This window comes from Leucoraja erinacea, chromosome 21 (assembly GCF_028641065.1).
Source record: "Leucoraja erinacea ecotype New England chromosome 21, Leri_hhj_1, whole genome shotgun sequence".
NCBI lineage: Eukaryota > Metazoa > Chordata > Chondrichthyes > Rajiformes > Rajidae > Leucoraja > Leucoraja erinaceus.
The window spans coordinates 31,882,203-31,889,886 of NC_073397.1; positions in this window are offsets into that span (position 1 = coordinate 31,882,203).

The window sequence follows — 7,684 nt, forward strand, 5'->3', positions numbered from 1 at the left end:
GAAGGGCCTGTTTCTGTGCTGTATGACAAGGAAATACTCAATTTTAAGCAAAAATTGAAAAAATAGCAACGTCAGCAGATGTAACTCCTGCAAATTTAGTTTATCATAGACTATCCTGTTTGTTCTCTCCTCCCCTTCTAGTCTCTGCATATTTTCTTTCTAACCTTATCCCGTTGCAATGAAAAACCATTGATTTAGTTTAGTTTAATTTAGTTTACAGATACAGCGCGGAAACAGGCCCTTCAGACCACCGGGTCCCCGCCGACCAGCGATCCCCGCACATTAACACTATCCTACACACGCTAGGGAAAATTTTTACATTTACCGAGCCAATTAAACTACAAACTTGTACGTCTTTGGAGTGAAACCGAAGATCTCGGAGAAAACCCACGCAGGTCACGGGGAGAACGCACAAACTCTGCACCCGGAGTCGGGATTGAACACAGGCCTCCGGTGCTGCATTCGCTGTAAGGCAGCAACTCTACCGCTGCGCCACCATGACCGCCCCAAATGAAACTTTGAAATGATCTTTGATCTGAAATGTAACTTTGTTTTTCTACGGGTGCTGCCTAATTTTTTACTTAGTAATTTTCCACGAGTGCTGGATGAGAGGGGATCTTATTGAAACACGTAAGATTATTAAGGGTTTGTACACGCTAGAGGCAGGAAACATGTTCCCGATGTTGGGGGAGTCCAGAACCAGGGGCCACACAGTTTAAGAATAAGGGGTAAGCCATTTAGAACGGAGATGAGGAAAATCTTTTTCACCCAGAGAGTGGTGAGTCTGTGGAATTCTCTGCCTCAGAGGGTGGTGGAGGAAGGTTCTCTGGATAGTTTCAAGAGAGAGCTAGATAGGGCTCTTAAAGATAACGGAGTCAGGGGATAAGGGGAGCAGGCAGGAACGGGGTACTGATTGTGGATGATCAGCCATGATCACATTGAATGGTGGTGCTGGCGCGAAGGGCCGAATGGCCTAATCCTGCACCTATTGTCTATTGCTGCCTAACCGCGATTTCTAACTGTCTTCCCTAACTAATCTCCGACTTATTCTATTTACTGCCTTATGAACCATGCGACATATATATAGTCTAGATGTGTGATTTATCTACTTCAAGTACTCTCAGCCTTCTCACTTCTTCCTTTTTATCTATTTTGTTTAAATCTTATTCCATTATCCCAGCAACCTGATTTACCTCAGATTGACAAATCTCTGGTCCATAGTAAATATTCTCCCTATGAATATGAAGTAAACAATTTCTTCAGCATTGCTGTATCTTTTGTGCAACAGCTATGCACTGCAATTCTCTATAATTGTCAGAAATGCTGTGGCCACAGCACAAATGGACTCAAAATACATGTATTCAAAATATAATGGGGTTGATTCTTTAAGAAGCTGTTTTTGATAGATCATCAATCTTCTCAAATTACATTTTAATATATTCCTGAGTGAATCATATCCCATAAAAAAAAGTATCCTTTATGGGAATGTTTAGACACATGAGGTCCACATCAAAGGTTAATAGATGCACTGCTCAAGCTATTATGATTAGTAATGACATTTACAAAGTATGTTCTTACCTGACCTTTGAAAACCATGAGCAATATTTTTGAGGATATTTAAAAAAGATAATGTATATATAATATTTTATTTTGTCTATAATATTACTCAGATAAGTGTCTCAGCTTCGAAGTTAAGTTCTCACCAAAGTAATGGTGTAGCTGGTAGAGCTGCTGCCTCACAGCGCCAGAGGCGAGGGTTCGATCCTGACCTCGGGAGTTTGCTAACTCGTGTGGGCTTCCTCCGGGTGCTCCGGTTTCCTCCCACATCCCAAAGACTCGTGGGTTTTATAGCTTAATTGGCCTTTGGAAAATTGACCCTAACTTGTGTGTGGGGAGTGGTCGAGAAAGCTGGATAATAGGAATTGGTGTGAACGGGTGATCGATGGCCGGCATGCACCCGCTGGGCTGAAGGGCCTGTTTCCGCGTCGTATCCTGAAGCTAAAGTAAATGGTTACTGCAAAGCAGGGAGTCATTTCACCCACTGAGTTTATATGAAAGAGAAATCCAGCTGATCCCTCTCCTTACACTCATATCTGGAAGAGGAAACACACATGCAGAATGCCACGTCTTGTTCAACTATTTCTAGTGCAGGCAATGACAAACTCAGCATTGCAGATTCATGATAGGAACAGAATTAGGCCATTCGGCCCATCAGGTCTACTCTGCCATTCAATCATTGCTGATCTATCTCTCCCTCCTAACCCCATCCTCCCCATAACCCCTGACACCCAGCTGTACTAATCAAGATTCTATCTAACTCTGCCTTAAAAATACCCACTGACTTGGCCTCCACAGCCCTCTGTGGCAAAGAATTCCATAGATTCACTACCCTCTGATTAAAGGTATTCCTCCTCATCTCCTTCCTAAAGGAACGCACTTTAATTCTGAGGCAGTGACCTCTGGTCCTAGACTATCCCACTGATGGAAACATCCTCTCCTCATCCACTCCATTCAGGCCTTTCACAATTCATGGCATTTGATGCAATTAATTACATTATGGAAAGTGGAGGTGAAAAAGCTACTTATTTTAACTACTAAACCAGGTTCGCTTCTTAATAAACAGACACCACACACTGTTTGGTAGACCAGTTCAAAACTTTACTTAACATCGGCCGATGGAAGGGAGGGAGAACTACAGTCAAGTGACCAACCCAGACACTTGACTGTGCTCAGTCACCTTCTCTGAACAACAGAATTACATTGCCTTAAATAGGGTTTTTTCCCCTTAACACCTTCCACAGACATTAATCATGTCAGAGGTACAGGAAAAGGTTTCCACAGAATACATCACATCAAACCTTTTGTTTACATGGTACAAGATATACTGAAAACATTGGCTATTTGCTTTATCTCCAAATAGACCACCCCTAGCTCTTTTCACTGCTTCCTCTGTCATTTGGTCCCTCATAAACATAGGTTATTTGTTTACAAAGATGTGACTGTTTATTTCTCTCTTCCTTTATGGCCTGCTCCCCATAAACATTGGTTTATGGCATCTCACTTCAAAGATTTCTCTTTAGCTCCTTCACTTGGGAGACAATGTTATCTCTCACACCCCCCAACCTGAGGAAAGCCTAATTTGACACTAAATATAAGCTGTAAGCTAGCCCAGAAACCAATTTAATATTTTTAACTAAAATTCGGCTTCATCATTCCATCCTTTTATCAAAATTTTGATAACAACTACAGTCCTTGCTGAGTACATACGAAAGACCATAAGCATCTCATCAGACAAATTAATAGTACACTAGTAACCCAATCAATTCATAGTGGACAATCGTTTCACAAGTCCCTCCAAACATTTTAAATGGCCACCAACCTCCCCCGGACGTGACACTATAATATACTACCATAGGACAGGAAAAGGATCATAAAAATTGCTCAGCCTTTATTCGGCTTCATTTGGAATTCCCTGTGTGCTGGTGTAACTGGTTCATGCTTCTCTTGTGTGCACTGCATTTGCAACATAACAATGCCCTCTCACAAATATACTGTTTCCTTAAAATACACCAGTGCCTTGGTTGTGGCAAAAACAGGTAGATTTAACTGGCCTTTGCAGACTTCTTACTGTCTGTAGTCAGGGTATCTTTGCTGTGCTTGTCATGTTTGACTTCAATCTTGTTTAAAAGGAGGTGTGTACCATCCTTTAAATGTGTTTTAGTCCGCAAGTTTGCCATTCTGAAGAAAGTTCAGTCCATGTGGGCTGGGCCACCCCAGAATAAAGGAGCATCAATAGCCCATCGTCCTTGTTTCCACAAACTGTTCACAGTCAATCAAATGTATCCAGCGATGATGATCTTTCATCTTTACAGCAGTTCATGTTGTTAGCAATACTTGGTTGTTTCTTTCAACAGTCTCAATTTCTTCTTGTCCCAGCACCCCCATCGTATAGCTTTTATGGCTCCCAGCAAAGCTCCTCCAACCTGGGAATGTAGATCTGGCAAGACATGGGTTAATTGCCGACCATACATAATTAGTTAATTGCACAGGGCCTGTTGGTGGCTTCCCCCCACTCTCCAGGGGCAATAAAAAGTTGTAAATCTTGTTCACCAGCTTAGTTTCACCAGCACTTTTGTCCCCCTTTGATCCTCCATTTTCCTTCTTAACACTTCCCTGTGAATTTAGTCTTTAATCCGATTATATCCGAAGAGGCTCTCCCCACCTAAATATTCAATTCTCCAAATATGTTCTCTTCCCCAATCTACTTTATCTTCTCACCTTTTATCCCTCATTGTGAGTTCCCTCAAACCTCCTTTTTTAAGTCACAAGACAATTTTTCATCTACCTTCATTTCTCTCACACAGCACTGCAACATCTTTTTGTTTGCTTGAAAACAGTAATCTTGCTTCATTAGCATTTTAAAAGACAACCTCTGTTATCATATCAAAACAATCTTTTCCAAAAGAACTCATTCAGAATCAGTAATCAATAATACATTTACTTTTCTCTGTAATTTTGACATTTCCAATCTCATTTAACACTTTAATCGGGATGAGTCTTTTTTAAACTTGGTTCAAAAGATCTATAATCATCATCCAACACATTAGCACACCATAAACTTTGTAAATTTGCATTTTAAAGGACAACTTCTTAAAAAGTGACACACAACTTTGCTCATTGCTTCGAATTTCCCACATTCCACATACAAAAACATTGTTTTACAAGCAGTACATATACAAAAACATTGTTTTACCAGCAGTATATAATATTTCATTTTCAAAGACGTCTCTTTGTAATTTACTTTCCCTTTTTCTTTTTTTTTTAATTTCTTAGTTCTCATTTGATTGTTCTAAAACACACAATTTTAGGCCTACTGCTATTCCTAGCAATACTATAAGCCTCTTCCTTTATTTTCTCCTGGCATTCAAAAACAAATCACATTTCTTGGGTTTTGATGCTTTAGAGGAATTATATAAATCATTTATTTGAATGATAGCCATTGCATATCCATCATCAAGCTTTCTAATGTGGCTTGTCAGCCATCCCACTGCTCATAACTTCATAAATCCTTTTATTTCGATTTGAGAGTCCAATTTTGTATTAACCCACATCAAACTCAATGTAAAATTCCACCATCCTATGTGGAATTTTCCCTAAAAGTGTCTTTAAAACAAGACTATTAATCAATCCCCTTAGTGTACAATACTCAATTCAACAATAAGCTTTTCCTTAGCTGGATCCTCAACATCATAGTTCTGAAAACCATTGTGTATATATTCTACAAATTTGTCCTTCACCTATAACTGATCATTCATTTTGTCGATCCTATATATGTAGATGATAGTACTTCATGCTTTTTCTATTTATCCATATCTGCATCTATTTTTTTAATTATGTTGTACTTAATGAATACACTACATTTCCACATTGCAGAGGGGATGAATTCCCAACAAAATGTCCACAAAGAGATTTAATGTACTGCCAAACCCTTGACAAAATTTGTTGATTCTTTTGCCTTTATTTAATTTTTCCTTACACAATTTCTATTAGAGAAAAGTAGGCCCAAATCCTCTATCGATTTCCTCCACAGATGCTGCCTGTCCCGTTGAGTTACTCCAGCACTTTGTGTTTTACTATTGCATTTACATTTTATTTGTGCTGTTAATTTATCTACCTTATTGCAATGCCGTACGCAATTAAGTACATTGCCTTATTTTTCCTCATTTTTATATACTCCAACCTAATTTACTACTTGTTTTTGTGTCCACTGCCTATTTATTTTGCTTTCCAGTTGTCTAATCTTTATTTTCCAACTTTCCTTCTTAAATTTCCTTTTGTTCCCATCCCCCTGCCAAGCTAGTTTAAATTCTCCCAACAGCACTGGCAAACCTCTGTGGGGATAATGTTCCTGTGCTGCTGGGGTACAACCTTTCCGATCTGTAGAAAGGTCCCTGGAAATAGCCACAATGCCAGAAATCAAAAAGCCTTCATCCTACTCCAACCCTCATCAGTACTTATATATAAACCCGAAATATACTTTCAGGCTGGGAATTCACATTGATTCAATTGCCTAGTTTGGGACATAACAAGGATTCTATCAGCTGAGACTGGAAATAACCTGGCAATTAGTCCCCAATTTTTTATAACAGAGTTGCTTGTCAGAAAAAGGATTTACCTCCTGGGTAATTTTGTTTTGCAATCCCCATTGACTCTTTCCACCATCCCAGATACCTGTGGGTGGTGTACACAGTGAATTGCTGTCAGATATTAAAATGTGCACATTTTTCCTTATTAACAGTGGTTGGTAGAGCTTCACTCCACCTACTAAATAAATCTAAAATTACTACGCAATATTTATAACACTGGGCCCTTGGCATTATCTCCTTAAACTGCTTTCCCATCCTTTACCAGCCTCAACTCAAGCACAAACAAAAGCCCCTGGATAGCTTTGTGATTAATAACATATGTATATATCATTTTCCTCAATGCCAGAGAGCTAAAGACACATAATTCTCCGGATATGCTCCTACAAGCTCACCTTGCCCACAGAACTAAATCTGCATTTTCTCCTGATTTTAAATTTATTTTTTTTTTTTTTTAAACACAAAATCATTCAATATCCCTTCCTTCTCATCTTTTTTACTTATTTTGCTTATATGTAATACTTCTCAGTTAGTCCCTTCAAACATGTTGTCATATTCCCAATACATATCGTGTAAACATCTCCCAACCACTTGTTCTTGAATATAGTACTGGTATCACCAAAATCAATCCTCTATTTAATAGTTTAACAAATACAACGTGTTGCTAAAGTAGGAGCAATTCCAATCCAAGTCATTCTCATCATTCTTAATCTGTTACCTTCGACATAGAGATAACCAAATTTGTTCATCTTGGACCTTGCCTACAACTGAGACTCACTACCGAGAGACGTTATCCATCCAGACTTACTTTTACCAGAACCCCAGGACAGACTGAGTAGTCTCTCACAAGGTTGAACAACCTACCTACTGCAGGAATTGCCAGGCAGAGTGTTCTACAGACTCACCCTCAATGACATTTTGAAGGCTTTTTTTTGTTGCCAAAGGCATTAAAAAGGAATCAAATATATTCAAATAACAACTATTTAAATAGTTTAAACATAACAGATAGTTTAAAACATGAACAGTAAAACAACTCAAGCATGTAACTTTTTACACAGGTCGGCAACCCCATGCAAATGAATAAAGTTGCCATTCCTAATATGCAGTGCCACCACATTTCCTTTGTTATCCTATCATTCCCTCCTTACCAGCATGGGTAAGACGGGTAAAAATGTATCGTTATACACCAACTTGTCCAAGCGGGGTGTGCTGAATCAATAGCACAGCCCTCTTGTTTCCATAGTTATTATTATATACAAGAGGCGTCCCTCTGTAATGTACATACCTCCCTCATGTTTGGCAGGACCGTTCTATTTGCTAGCATCTGTTTAGCTGCTGTCACTATGCATTTGGATGTACAGGCTGCACTGTTTGGATACACTATCAGCAACCCATTGCCTTTTGCTATAGAGTCCCCAGCACCAGTGTGTGCAGTACATTTAATAATGATCAGCTGTTCTGGTAGCATCAATGCCTTAAACAAATTACACACAGAAAGGCATTCCCGTGCTCCCAATCCTGGAGAGCTTTGTAAGGTCAGA